Source organism: Coptis chinensis, chromosome 4 (genome assembly GCF_015680905.1).
Source record: "Coptis chinensis isolate HL-2020 chromosome 4, ASM1568090v1, whole genome shotgun sequence".
NCBI lineage: Eukaryota > Viridiplantae > Streptophyta > Magnoliopsida > Ranunculales > Ranunculaceae > Coptis > Coptis chinensis.
In genome coordinates this window covers 4,446,805-4,459,982 of record NC_141459.1, presented here as the reverse complement: position 1 = coordinate 4,459,982, position 13,178 = coordinate 4,446,805, and the positions used below count along the sequence as shown (strand labels likewise).

Genomic DNA, 13,178 nt, shown 5'->3' with positions numbered 1-13,178 from the left:
GTGCTGTGGTTGCCAAGGACCATCATGGATCTTTCTTGGGAGCTGCTACTCATGCCCAGAAGGTCCTATCTAAGGCCGGGACATGCAAAAGTTGGTGGCAGCTGAATTTGCAGCTACATATGGGAGGTAGCAAGGATACAATTGGCGTGATGCCCGAAGAAGATTCTCATACCCTAAATAGCATTTTGCGAGATGAAGAGGCTTCTTACATCTGGCAATGGAGATCTTCAGTAGAGAATGTTAAAGTTATATCTTCTTCTTCTAAGAGTTATCTTCTAGTTTCGACTCCTTTTTAACCAGATGGACTACTGAATTTAGTAATAGTAAAGCCAATTGAATACCCATATGGGCTAAGAATCAAGGTCTATGTGAACTATGCTTGTATGATGGTTTTCCTCTCCATTTCCATTAATTAGACTAGAGTTGGGCGAACTCTCGTATCTGAATTATTCAAAAATATAAGAGTTCTAATTTATAATCACAATTTTGAAAACTTCACCAACATCATAGCAACAATAGTTAATCAAAAAGAGAAAGTCAATTTTAAGAAAACCCAAAAACCGAGAAAAGTTATATTTATTATCACCTCAGGAGATGAATGATCAAACATAGCAAACCTTCTTCATGATCTGACAATGAGACCTCGACTCCTCATCCTCTAATGAAGAATGGCATGAGAGAAAAGAGAACATAACGTATGATTTCAAGTGTAAAAGATTTTCACATTTCACTTTTTTATGGAAAATTTGCCCAAAAAGAACTGTAAAACTGAATCCGCTCTGGACGAATTAGGCTTCAAACCATACACCATTATAAACATCTCTGAGTTAGCTTTCTAACACAAAAAACGGATTGCCAAACTGAATCTTGAGCAGAAAGTTATGGCATATTTCGTCAATCCTGTCATAGTAGTCTGAATTTCAAACGAAGTCGGACTCGTGAATTACAAAAGGAGAAAATTCATTAGAGTAATCTTTCTAATAACATGTTAGTCACTTGTATCATGAACCATAAACATAAGCACGTTTTTTACTTTAAGTGAATCCTTCCTTCCATAAGAAAGAACCTTACTCGCTTAATGTCATGTAGTTAAAGCAACTTCACACATACAAAAAGAAATAGGTTAACATGATGTTTACACACCTTACCTATACATCAAGGTGGTCAACAAAGTGTCTCTGTCAAATACTCAAATCCCTTTTGGCTATACTTTTTTTACTTAGCTTGAACAATTCTACTTCAATTGCCGTTAATATCGTTGATATATAGCCAGACAAAACACAGTGTAAATTGGCTTAATTGTCAGAATCATGGTCGTAGGCATTTCATCAGTTATTTCATGGGCACGTCGATATATCATGTGATGAACTTATAAGTTATATCGATCATAGAAGAAAAAATTGTTTGCATAAAAACATATATAGACTTGGCTAAATACATACCTTTTCAAAGGACCTTCTTTGACGCAAATAATGATATTATAGTCACATAAAAAGGAAAAAGGATATTGGCATCATGGAGTCAGGTAACAGCTACATACAAGAAACTGGTTTTGAGTAGTGGGGTTGTTTTGAAATAGAGATTTTTTTTTCTTTGCTTCTAATAATATTCGGCAATGGAGAGATAATCGGCAGTAGAAAAGGAATTTCTATTTTTTTTTTTTTTTTTTTTAGCTTTTAGCTTTTTTTAAGAGAGCGAATGAGGAGAGATTTTGTTTTTGGTAACTGAATGAGAGGAGATTTGAGAGAGATAAAACTCATAAAAGAGAAAAACGTATGGTTTCCTCGCATTTAAATTCGGTATAAATGGTAATAATTTGGCAATTAATGTGAAGGCTAAGTCGCGAACAGTTGAATAGTTACGAATAGTGGCGTGTAGTTGATTTCCGACTTGAATTTACATATACGTCTTTAAGGTACTATATAATTTTAAGGGTATAAATGGTAGTAAATTTTGAAATAACGAAATAATCCTTCTTCAAGGCATTGAATAATTTGTTTGAATATTTTATCAGGGGTATTTAGTGGTAGAAAAAAGACTGGTCTAATTTAAATGTCCATGTTAATTATAGTGTACTCTCCTAATTGAGATTAATTACCTGCAGATTTTTTTATATTAAAAAAAACACACTCTTAGGCCCTATTGCTCATGTCGGGTAGGAAAAGTAGAGGGAGTGAGTCACTGGGGGCTTTGGGCAGGCCAGTGGCTTCGGAAAGTGACCAAACTGGTCTTCTCTTTGATTTTGTATGGGCACGACACTAATCACTAGTGTATCTTCTGATCCATTGAACAGACAAAAAAAAAAGCCGAGTAGTAAGTTCTCTAAAGTCTACATAAAATATTACAATTAAAATACATAATCAAAATGGATGCCTCTAATGCTCCATTGCTCTTATTAGAGTGTCTCATTCTCATATGTTCAATTACTAGAAATTGCCCATGACTTTGTCACGAAGCTTTTAAAAATAATTGTTCTCATAATTGCACTTAATTGTTACGGTATATGAGATTATAGATGAAGAACATTTTTTTTTTTTGATACATCTTTATTTTACTTTACCCAAACATTGAAGCTCAACTAACCACGATCAATAGAATTAGGCAAAGAGTTAATTTCCAACTTATGCTCTTTTAAGTATTAAAAATTGAATAATGCTCCTTGTCACCCTAACGTTATTATACTTACATGTTCTTATATTATCCTAACATTAACGTTCACATGACTCGATGTTTATGCTCCTTGTCACCCTATATGCCTAGTATACGTGCATATATATTTAGTTGTTGTTTGTGACTATACTTCATGTCATTTGAATCCATTTCATATCCTGCTCGGTTGAGATACATTTGACTACCGTAATATCAAATATGATTGTAGTTCAACTTTAAAATTAAAATTTTCACTTGGTAGTAATAGAAATAAAATAACATATATTTATTTTTTTTTAATGGAAAAATAAGGTAGATGAAGTTTCTTTTTGGTACTGAATGATTTTAGTTAATATATAATTATAGTGTATGGTATTAAATGGCATGAATTGGCTCAATTTATTGCTATGTACGGTTGCATAAACAAAAGACAAGGTTTTAACACGTTATTTGAGGAGTTTTTTTTTTTTTTAAAAAAAAGGCAAGGTTTTAACATATTTGAGGAGTTTTATTATTATTATTATTATTATTTTCAGGTTTTCAGTCCTAATTAAATGTACTCCTATTTTGTACAACATCAATTCCTAATTAAACAAACTCTTATTAAATTCTTTTTTAAGTGTTTAATTCCTTATTAAATTTCTTTAAAGCAATACAAATCTTGAGGCAACGTAGGAAATCTCAGCTGAATCTATTACCGTTTCTGTAGGACTTTGTCACGAAGCTTTTAAAAATAATCGTTTTCCTAATTGTTTCTTATTTGTACATTTAACCATTGTACTTAATTGTTACGGTATATGAGATTATAGATGAGGAACATTTTTTTTTTTTTGGATAAGTATACATATTTATTTTACTTTATCCAAACATTGATGCTCAACTAACCACGGTCAATAGAATTAGACAAAGAGTTAATTTCCAACTTTTTTTTTCTTTACCAGGCCACATGCAAGCAATAAAAGGTCATATATATATATATATATATATATATATATATATATATATATATATATATATATATATATATATATACCTACATATTCTTATGTTCTTTTAAGTATTAAAAATTGAATAATGTTCCTTGTCACCCTAGCGTTATTATACCTACATGTTCTTATATTATCCTAATGTTAGTGTTCACATGACTCGATGTTTATGTTCTTTGTCACCCTATATGCCTAGTATACCGTAATATCAATGAAGTTCAACTTTAAAATTAAAATTTTCACTTGGAAGTAATAGAAATAAAAGAACATATTTTTATTTTTTTTTAATGAAACCATAAGGTAGATGAAGTTTCTTTTTGGTACGGAATGATTTTAATTAATATATAATTATAGTGTATGGTATTAAATGGCATGAAATCCCATGAATTGGCTCAAGTTATTACTATGTACGGTTGCATAAAAAAAAGCAAGGTTTTAACACGTTATTTGAGGAGTTCTTTTTTTTTTTTTTGCATAAAAAAAAGGCAAGATTTTAACATATTTGAGGAGTTTTTTTTTTAATTATTATTTCAGGTTTTCAGTCCTAATTAAATGTACTCCTATTTTGTTGGACATCACTTCCTAATTAAACAAACTCTTATTAAATTCTTTTTTAAGTGTTTAATTTCTTATTAAATTTCTTTAAAACAATACAAATCTTGAGGCAACGTAGAAAATCTCAGTCACCACATTGCTTTTGCAAGATTTAATCTAGACCACCACTTAGCACCAGTCCTATTATGTTATATTGATTTGGAGAAATGCATGAGTTGTTAAGTTAATTTGTGACGAATGAAATTTGATGATTTAGTTCTTCATAATAGAGTCGACTTTGCAACAAAAAACCAGTCACATTTTCATATGATTAGATCATCAATTCTGTTCTTTCAAAATATGTTGTTGTAATCGCTATTTGTAATTGTTATTGTTTCCGTTGTACAACAAGGCCTTCACACTTGCTTTTTTTGTCATCGCGCGTGTGTGTTTCCAAGTAATCCAGATTCATACCCTTAAATTCGAAACATAAAATTCTCCGAAAAATAAAATAATACGAATTTATGAATGGCTGTAAATCTGCAATGCATTGTCTGTACTCTGTGGGTTTGTACTTAGCAGGTGAAAACTGAAAACTGTATCCGACTCTTGGTCGTTGGTTAAGCCTTTAGACTGTTCTCCACATTATTACGAATTTACGAGAGTTTGGGTTTCTGATGAACTTTTAAGTCAAAAGGCCGTTTAAGTATGCGGGTTGGGCCTTCAGAGGCCCATGGTTGCTGATAATAGAGTAAACGTTGAACTTGGTGTTGGATTCCTTGTTAAACTTCGAACAGGGTGGACTGTATAAATATATCTTCCATGTCCATACTTCCTTGTCCTCTTTTTCTTTTTTGTTTTTTCGATTGATTCCTCTGTGATAACTAGAAAAATCGAGACGTGTTTTGTTTGTGAAGCCGAGCAATTACTAATGGCGGAAGTTCTAGGGGCCGAGAGAAGGGAACGCCTAACATTCCCAATTGCCTGCTGGTCTTGTCTTAACACCAAATTGTGCGATCGAATGGTATGTAATACTATTTTTTTTTTTTTTTTTTTTCTATTTTCTAGTGTTTCTTTTGTTACTAGGGTTATGGCATTGTTGTTAATGTCAACATGTTTTTTGGGAGAAGGTTTAGTTACTCTTATTATCTTATCTACTGATCTAGTTATTATTTTATGTCCATGATGCTAATACTATTTTGTTTTTTTTACGTGGTTGATTTCGTGCAGATTGTATCCTATTATACGAAGAACTGCAAATCGTGTGCGCAGCTTTTTACTGAATTCAAGTGGAAGGCAGGTCGCGTTGGAATGTATAGGAAGACGGAGATTTGCCATAATTGCAGCAAGCTTAAAAATTCATGCCAAGTATGCACCTTGGATCTGGATTCTGAGTTGCCAACTCTTACGAGATCACTCTCGGATACTTCTAATTAGGGATGACCTTGCAAAGGGAGCATGATCGTAGGGGGAGAGGGGTATGTTCGATCGTGTCTCAGAATCCTAGTACTGGAAAAAAAAAAAAAAAACACAACAAACAAAAACAAAATCATGTCCATAAGAACCTATATATATACTTTTTGACATTCATTTCTTATATGATTACGTGTATATCGAATCATTTAACCTTTAACGTTTCATGTGTTTAAAGTTCCTAGTTATATTTTTTGCACGGGTATTTCTAGCGTCCAACAAATGCATGTTGATATCAAACAAGGGTTGTAGGGGGTGATTTCGTCTAGATGGATTCGTGGAGATCATAATACCAGATTGTTTTGCGATCTCCATATATGGACTTGTCAAGACAGGGCTCGGCTCAAGCCTAGATGTGGCCTTAGGCCGCAAGTGAGGCCTTTTATTCTTCTAAACTCATTACAAAATTAACGGAAAAAAAAACAAATAATAGATTACAAGATTTATATTAAAAATGAAAATCCTCAATTTCACATACAAGAGTGAAGAGTAGATTGATTTCTTTCGAAATACATAAATAATATATACCAATTTCTGAGTAAGAGATGATGAATGGATAAATAGTTAATAATTTAATGAGTAAAGAGAGAGAGAGGCCTTGAGAAAATTGCACTTGTAACTATTGGATTTGTCATGTAAGTTCAAGATGCAAATGTTGTAGTGTACTATTGGAATAAAGTTTCTTAAAACTAATTCTAGTGGTCCTTTTTTGTATTTTTTTTCTTCAAAAAATATGGTAATATCAAACACATAGATAGCTACTGTCAGGAGTGTTGTACATGATTTCCCCAAGATGGAATGTCTGTGTGGCAATGCCTTTTCCCAATTTTTTAGTGTTTTCTAGGCCTCACAAAATCAAAACAAAAATTCAAACGACAATGCTTTTATTATAGGAAAATTTTAATTCTTCTTGCAGATAACAGTACAAACCTGAGAAAAAATTAAGTGACCAGCCCTGCGCTTCTCAAATGAATGGTATTAATGATTCCAATATATGTGCTTTTCTGACAATATTTGACCCTTCTATTGGAGGCCAAGAATCCTACATACAAGGAAAAGGATTTTTGTGGGGTAGTCCTAGCTTTTTTGATGCTTTGAATAGCTGATCCCCAGAGGGCTTGTGCGGGTCACTTTGCCATGGCATGATCCCCCTTCACATGGGTTAGGAGGGATTGGCTTTCCCTAGAGGTGCTGAATTCCACTTATTGACTGACCCAGTACTCACAGACTCAACTAGGTCCATAATTTAGTGCTCAGCCCATATCCATACAAGTAACCTAAATATTTATAGCATTCAAATTTCACTAAAAGCCAATGTGTAGCCCAAACCGAAATAACAAACCTTAACAATAACTGTTGGACTAAAGCCCATGTCTTGCCTTCCTGAGTTTCATTCTAAATTTTCATGGCAAGTACAACAAAATATGTACAATGGTGATTACCTACTTACCTGGATCTAACTAAGTAGATATGTAATGTGTCGTCTCTATACGCACTGAAAAATGATACATAAACCCAGTGGTTTTGAGGTTATATGCAGGATTCAGTATGCTACACCAATTTTCTAGTGGAAAAGATGAAGGCTTCAAAGCATTTCTAGAATGTAGGTAACTTGGTATGCAAAGAAGATGATAAACTGGCAATTCTTTTGGTAGTCAATGACAATGTACAGTAACGACCACCTATACTCACCAAATTACTACAGACAGTTCACAATTGTGCCTACCAACATCAGTAGGTCAAGTACTCAAAATACAATCAAAGACCTGAGTACGGAATGAGTAACTTGGCTTGAAATGGACGTGTAGTCTTGTGAATATAATGTAGATGAATTGATGGCCCCGTTGTATTCATAAGGGAAGTAGGGAACACAATCTTTATTTGAACTGACAATTCAGCTTTAGATCTTGTTCCCTTGCTTATTTCTGAATGCAATGCAGCAAATTGTTACAAAATTCAAAGGACTTACTGAAATCATTTAATTATAAATTGAGATTTCCATGACATATTAGGGATTTATGGACACTTCAACATAACTTCATCAGTTCCTTAATCTAACTATAGTACTGTACACTAGCTTGCGATTTGCTATCTCATCATTAAGTGGGCCAAGCTGAGAAATGCAAAATTTTAATCAAATTTTGAGAAAGCACTTTTGCAAAGGAGAACTTTATTGAGTAGGTTATGGGTTAGATAAAGCGATTGTAAAACAAATAAAGATCGACTAATTGTCATCACATATGACTAGCAAATAGCAACTCAAGTAAAAAAACTAATATTATAATCACAGTAAAACATTTGTGCATCTAATGAACATTTTAGAGTTAGTGTAGCCACTAAATCACTAATTGCATGGTTACCTCAGGTTCTTTTACTTATCGCTGTCCTCATACTTCACTAGGAACTGAAATAATTTCTTGTGGGCCTAGAGTGAGGTGTTAATTAATGGGCCCTTTATCTGCAAGATTAAATTTCGTTAAGCCCAATATTGAAGGACAGGCTATGATTGATTAATACTTTAGGATTGCTTCTAACAGGAGAAATACCAATTGATGCAAACAGGGAGGAAGCAAATGCTTTCTTTATCAAAACCAAAAAAAAAAATGCTTTCGTACTCCCTCCCTTCCAATTGCATGGTTCCTAACCTCAAATTACTGATTAGTCAAATCGTATGAACATGACGCATTGAGTTGAAATATGAACTAAACTTAATATTCAATGGCCCATTGTATGATTTTCTTAAGACATGAAGACGGTGGTGAATGGCGATTCACCAACCTATGTACCTTACGAAATAAATAAATGATGCTGAACTCTTGGACATGTTTGTTTTAATCTTACAAGTGACAGATATATATATATTTAAAAAAAAAAAAAAAAAAAAAAAATATATATACACTATACAGCCATAGGTCACAAAGTCTCGGAAACGAATCAATTTACGCGTAACCCTGTCGCACAAGTGAAGAAAAAGTGTGGATAAAAAGCTGGTTTGTGTATGGTAGGCCCAATAGTGAGAATTTTATAGTTTATCACTTTATCACACACCCCGCTCCCTCTCTAGATGGTTTCGTACAAAGAAAGCAAAGGTCGGAAAAGATAAAGTTTACAAATGCAGAACTCATGGATCAATCATTTCTATTGCCATCTATCACTCTACAATTATGGTGTTTGTTTGTTTGTTGAAAATATACAATCTCTTTGTCCCTATATTTGCATATGTTGATTGTGATTTGTGTTCACAATAAAAGGGTCCTTAATTGCGACTATAATATATCCTATTTGCCAGATGGAATTTCATATCACTCTTAGTTGCCAGATGTCCTCTCTTTATTGCAAAAGCTTTCTCAATGTAGAGAGCATTAAAAATGTTTTTTTTTTTGGTAAAGGAGCATTAAAAATGTCAATCTCATAAAGTGTTTAACCAAAGCATGCCTATCGATTTACATAACCAGAGATTTAGAGGGAAAACACAAAAGTGATTGATATGTCCATTTGGAAATCTGTACATTTTAATTAATTTGCACTTTACAATTTTTGTTGCAGACAATGTGCCGCTCCAATACAAAATGTGAGTAGTATAATAATTTCAGATCATGGCCATACGAAGAACATAAGGATATATAAACTAAGAATATGTTCTAAATGTTCTAATAAGAAACTCGTTTGCAGATACGATGCACTGGTACTCAGAGATTATGGAGCCTGGAATCGAAGTTTTGAGGGAGCGAGAGTACTAGGTGAGGGCAGTATTATAGAAATTTTCTGGTCTCTCGTCAATGCAACATTTTGCTTACTGAGAAAAATATATATATATAAATTTTCTGGAGGGTGCGGAGCGTTGTAACTTCACAAAACCCGGGCAAATGGGCATTTCCACAAATTGAACATATATACCTCATTTTATTATAATTTTTTGCTAAGGGACAACTTACGCACACGGCACACCTGACTACCGAAGGCCTGGTTGGAAATTCGACCCGATATTGTATCGCCAGTAGCCTTGAGGGGAATCGAACTAGTGACCACTGAGAAGCAAACCCAAAGCCAGACCAGTTGTGCATACAATTATATTAAATTGTATGTCATTTCTATTTAAACGATGCATGTCTCAAATGATACTAATCAACCTATTAAAATTAGAAATAAGATGGTTCATAAATATGGTTGCCAACATAGTGTTTAGAGCATTAGGTGGGCTGGTCGTAGCATCAAGTGTCATGTTTGTGAATAAGTTTGAGAACAACCATTCACAAACCGTCCCCAACTCTAGGTGGAGATGCAAACCAAAATCTCAAATCTAGTTTAAGTAGAACTCAATTAGTTTTTAAATATTATAAAATTCATTTTGCTAAAAAAGTGGCAATGGCTTGCCAAAACCACTCCACTCCCACTGTCACAGAGTGTCACGCCGCATCTGCAAATGAAATCGCAAATTTGCAAATATAGATGTGAACATACACTTGATGTGACCACATTTGAAGCCATCTAAAGATGGATTATGCTAAAATTATGAATGGTGGTAGCAAATTGACACTTGATGCTACCACCTAGAGATGTTCTTAGCAGTTTATACGGAAAAAACACACACAACGTGTAGCAGATAATTTTTTTTCACGTTTTTTACGTAGTGAGCAAACAAGGCGGTGCAGGATTATTAATGAAGACCTCTACTAATGGACCAAAATATCGCCAATGTATCCGATATATATTGGTATTTTAGTACACCAACATCAATATTTCTAATATATATCCACCGAATATAGAATCTTTTTTCTCCCGATATATATCGGAATTTTTGATATAACACTTTATATCGCCAATATAATTAATATATCCGATATTTACGATATATATCGGTTGATTTTTTTTTTTTTTTTTTTTAATATATTTTCGATATATATAATATTTCTAATATTTTAAATAATTTGGACTAGTCACCAAAAAAATAAATATATCCAATATATATCGGTTTTTAGATACACCGATATATTCATCGATATCGATATTTTAGGCCTTGTCTCTACGCCTCTACCCATTGCCTTTAGAAATTAGGACTAAGCCATGTACTTTTCATCGTGGGTGGACCGGTGGTCTGAAAAGAGCAAAATAACCCAGGTTGAATCATATCACTGGCGAGATCATCATTTGATATGGATTTGGCAGCATAAAGTGGGATGAAACTTTCACAAGACCACTTTCCTCCATGTGGCACAAAAAAAGGATAAAATATACTATTTTTTTTTTTCGATAACATAATTAAATGGTTATAATAAACTCCATTAATACATTATCATATTATCATACAGGTGCAACGGCCTTTCTTTTGTAGACAGTAGGTGCAATATCTAAATGTTGCAGGTGCAAGTATAATGTAAAGCTAAGTATCTTAGAGAGGGAAGATTAATTACAACTCCATTAATAAATAATTCATATTATGGACAACCCTCGATCTATTGTCATCCACTAATTTGGGTATACGCCATTTTATAATTGTACATGCCGCCTATCATACTAGCTGGCAATGGAATTTCACTTTGCAATACCAGTCAAGAATGCAAGAACATAACGTTCTTTATTTTATACTTTTTAACTTTTCTCTTTACAACTTATTGAAAGGATTGAAGTCTATAATTTTCCTCAAATGAGATAACATTCGGTGAAATTGATAATTCAATATTTACCAAAATCGTGGAAAACAGAAATGAACAAAAGGAGAAAGAGGTTAAATAGTAATTGAATTGCATGAAGTCATCGTGAACCTCTTTGTCAATATTGTTTGAAAGAACTTCACAAATTACCAAATTATACTATTATTCAATTCATTATTATTTTCTGAAAACAGTTTAAAACTATAATCAATGTTGTGTCACTTGTGTCCTTGTGGCTATCAATTTCACAATTTCATTTTGAGACGGAACGAATACAATTTCTACTGTTTGTAGGTACTTAGTTGATCTGACCAGTTGGGGTGCCTATCTCACATAAGTGGGTCATTGATTTTGGATTATATGACCACGATGGAATCAGTTTTTGAGGTTCTATCAACACGTACTTTAGTTGGTGAAAGATGCGTATTGCGTTGTTGTTATCGGAGTAGATTATAAATTCATAATAATGAGCCATCAAATCTAATTGTTAATATGTCAAATTGGTGATTTTGTCACTTATACTATTTAGTGTCGGTTGTGGTCATCTTTTTAACGTTAAAGGTTCAAATAACTGTAAACCCAAGGAACTAAATTTCAGATATTTTTGTAAAATTCTTTTTCGGTGGGTATAGAAATATTTTGAACTTTATATTTTTTTTGTTTGCAAGTTTTCAAAATAATTTCAATTATTTTTTCGATTTCATTTATTTTGTACACTAATATATAATTTTTTATGAAATTTACAAATTTTTTTTTGGTAGCAATTACAATAAATAATTTAAATAGTGATTAAATTATTTTTGTCAATTTAACATTTAGCATTAAGTATTCACCGTGTCATCCTTGTTGTTTTTCCCTTTTAATTTTAATTTTTTTAACGTTTTCAAATATGTAAACACTAAATTTGATTTTTTGAAATATTTTATATATATATATTTTGAACTTTATGTTTGAAGAAAAATGATTTCAATTAATTTTGAGTAAATAAATATGTTTTTATTTTAGTCATTTTTTTTTTGTTGTATAGACATTTAAATTTTTGTCAATTTAACATTTAGCATTAAATATTAACCGTGTCATTCTTGTTGTTTTTCCCTTTTAATTTTATTTTTTTATTTTTTTATGTAGACACATTTAATTATTGAGATATTATATATATTTATGTGAGATGATTGTTAATTTTGAGAAAATAAATTGTTTATTTTAGTCATTTTTTGTGTATAGACATTTAAATTTGAAAGAATAATTATTATGCCATTTTTTTTTTGTTGATATATTCAGATATGTTTTGAATTTTTTTATATTTTTGTTTTATGTGGTCACCGAAACAATAACCGAAAACAAAATTTAATTTCTTAAAACCATACCATATAAATGGTGAATCAACATATAATCCTTGGAATAACTATATCAGGCCGGTATTATGCAATATATACGATATAGTTAATTGGTAATTCTACTGTTTTAAACTGCTTTCCTATATTTTTTTAGCTAGCTGCCGACGATAACGAAAACTTTGTCCTGTTTAGTTCATAGAATCCGTGTTCGAAAGGGCGGTCGTTTTCACATGGCACGTGTATATGTACTGGATTCTGATGTAGCCCCCACAAAGAGAAAAGCATGCAACACAAACGTGTAAAAATTGGACCCACGTGTTTCAATTTCCTTGGATACCCCCATATTGTTGTGCTGCGCGCACTTTCGTTCGGTGAGACTTGAGGCGAGTTCTTTTTTTCTGGGGTTTATCATGCGGTTACAGACCAGCAGAAAATTATCCAGGAATCTCTGGCCCCACAATGCCAGATTCTCAGGAGGTTGCTCTCACTAGTGAGTTGGGATTTTACGGAAACGCTCGTCGCAGAGCGAGTCCAATAGTGTTTGTTCT

General features: G+C 32.6%; 1 long non-coding RNA gene across 1 annotated transcript; it reads left to right on the top strand.

The window, feature by feature from the left end:
* The first annotated feature begins 4,960 nt into the window (after positions 1-4,960).
* On the top strand, positions 4,961-5,807 carry LOC147501337 (uncharacterized). Its single transcript, XR_015219802.1, has 2 exons — positions 4,961-5,193; positions 5,400-5,807. It is a non-coding gene; the product is annotated as an uncharacterized LOC147501337 (long non-coding RNA).
* The last annotated feature ends 7,371 nt before the right edge of the window (positions 5,808-13,178 follow it).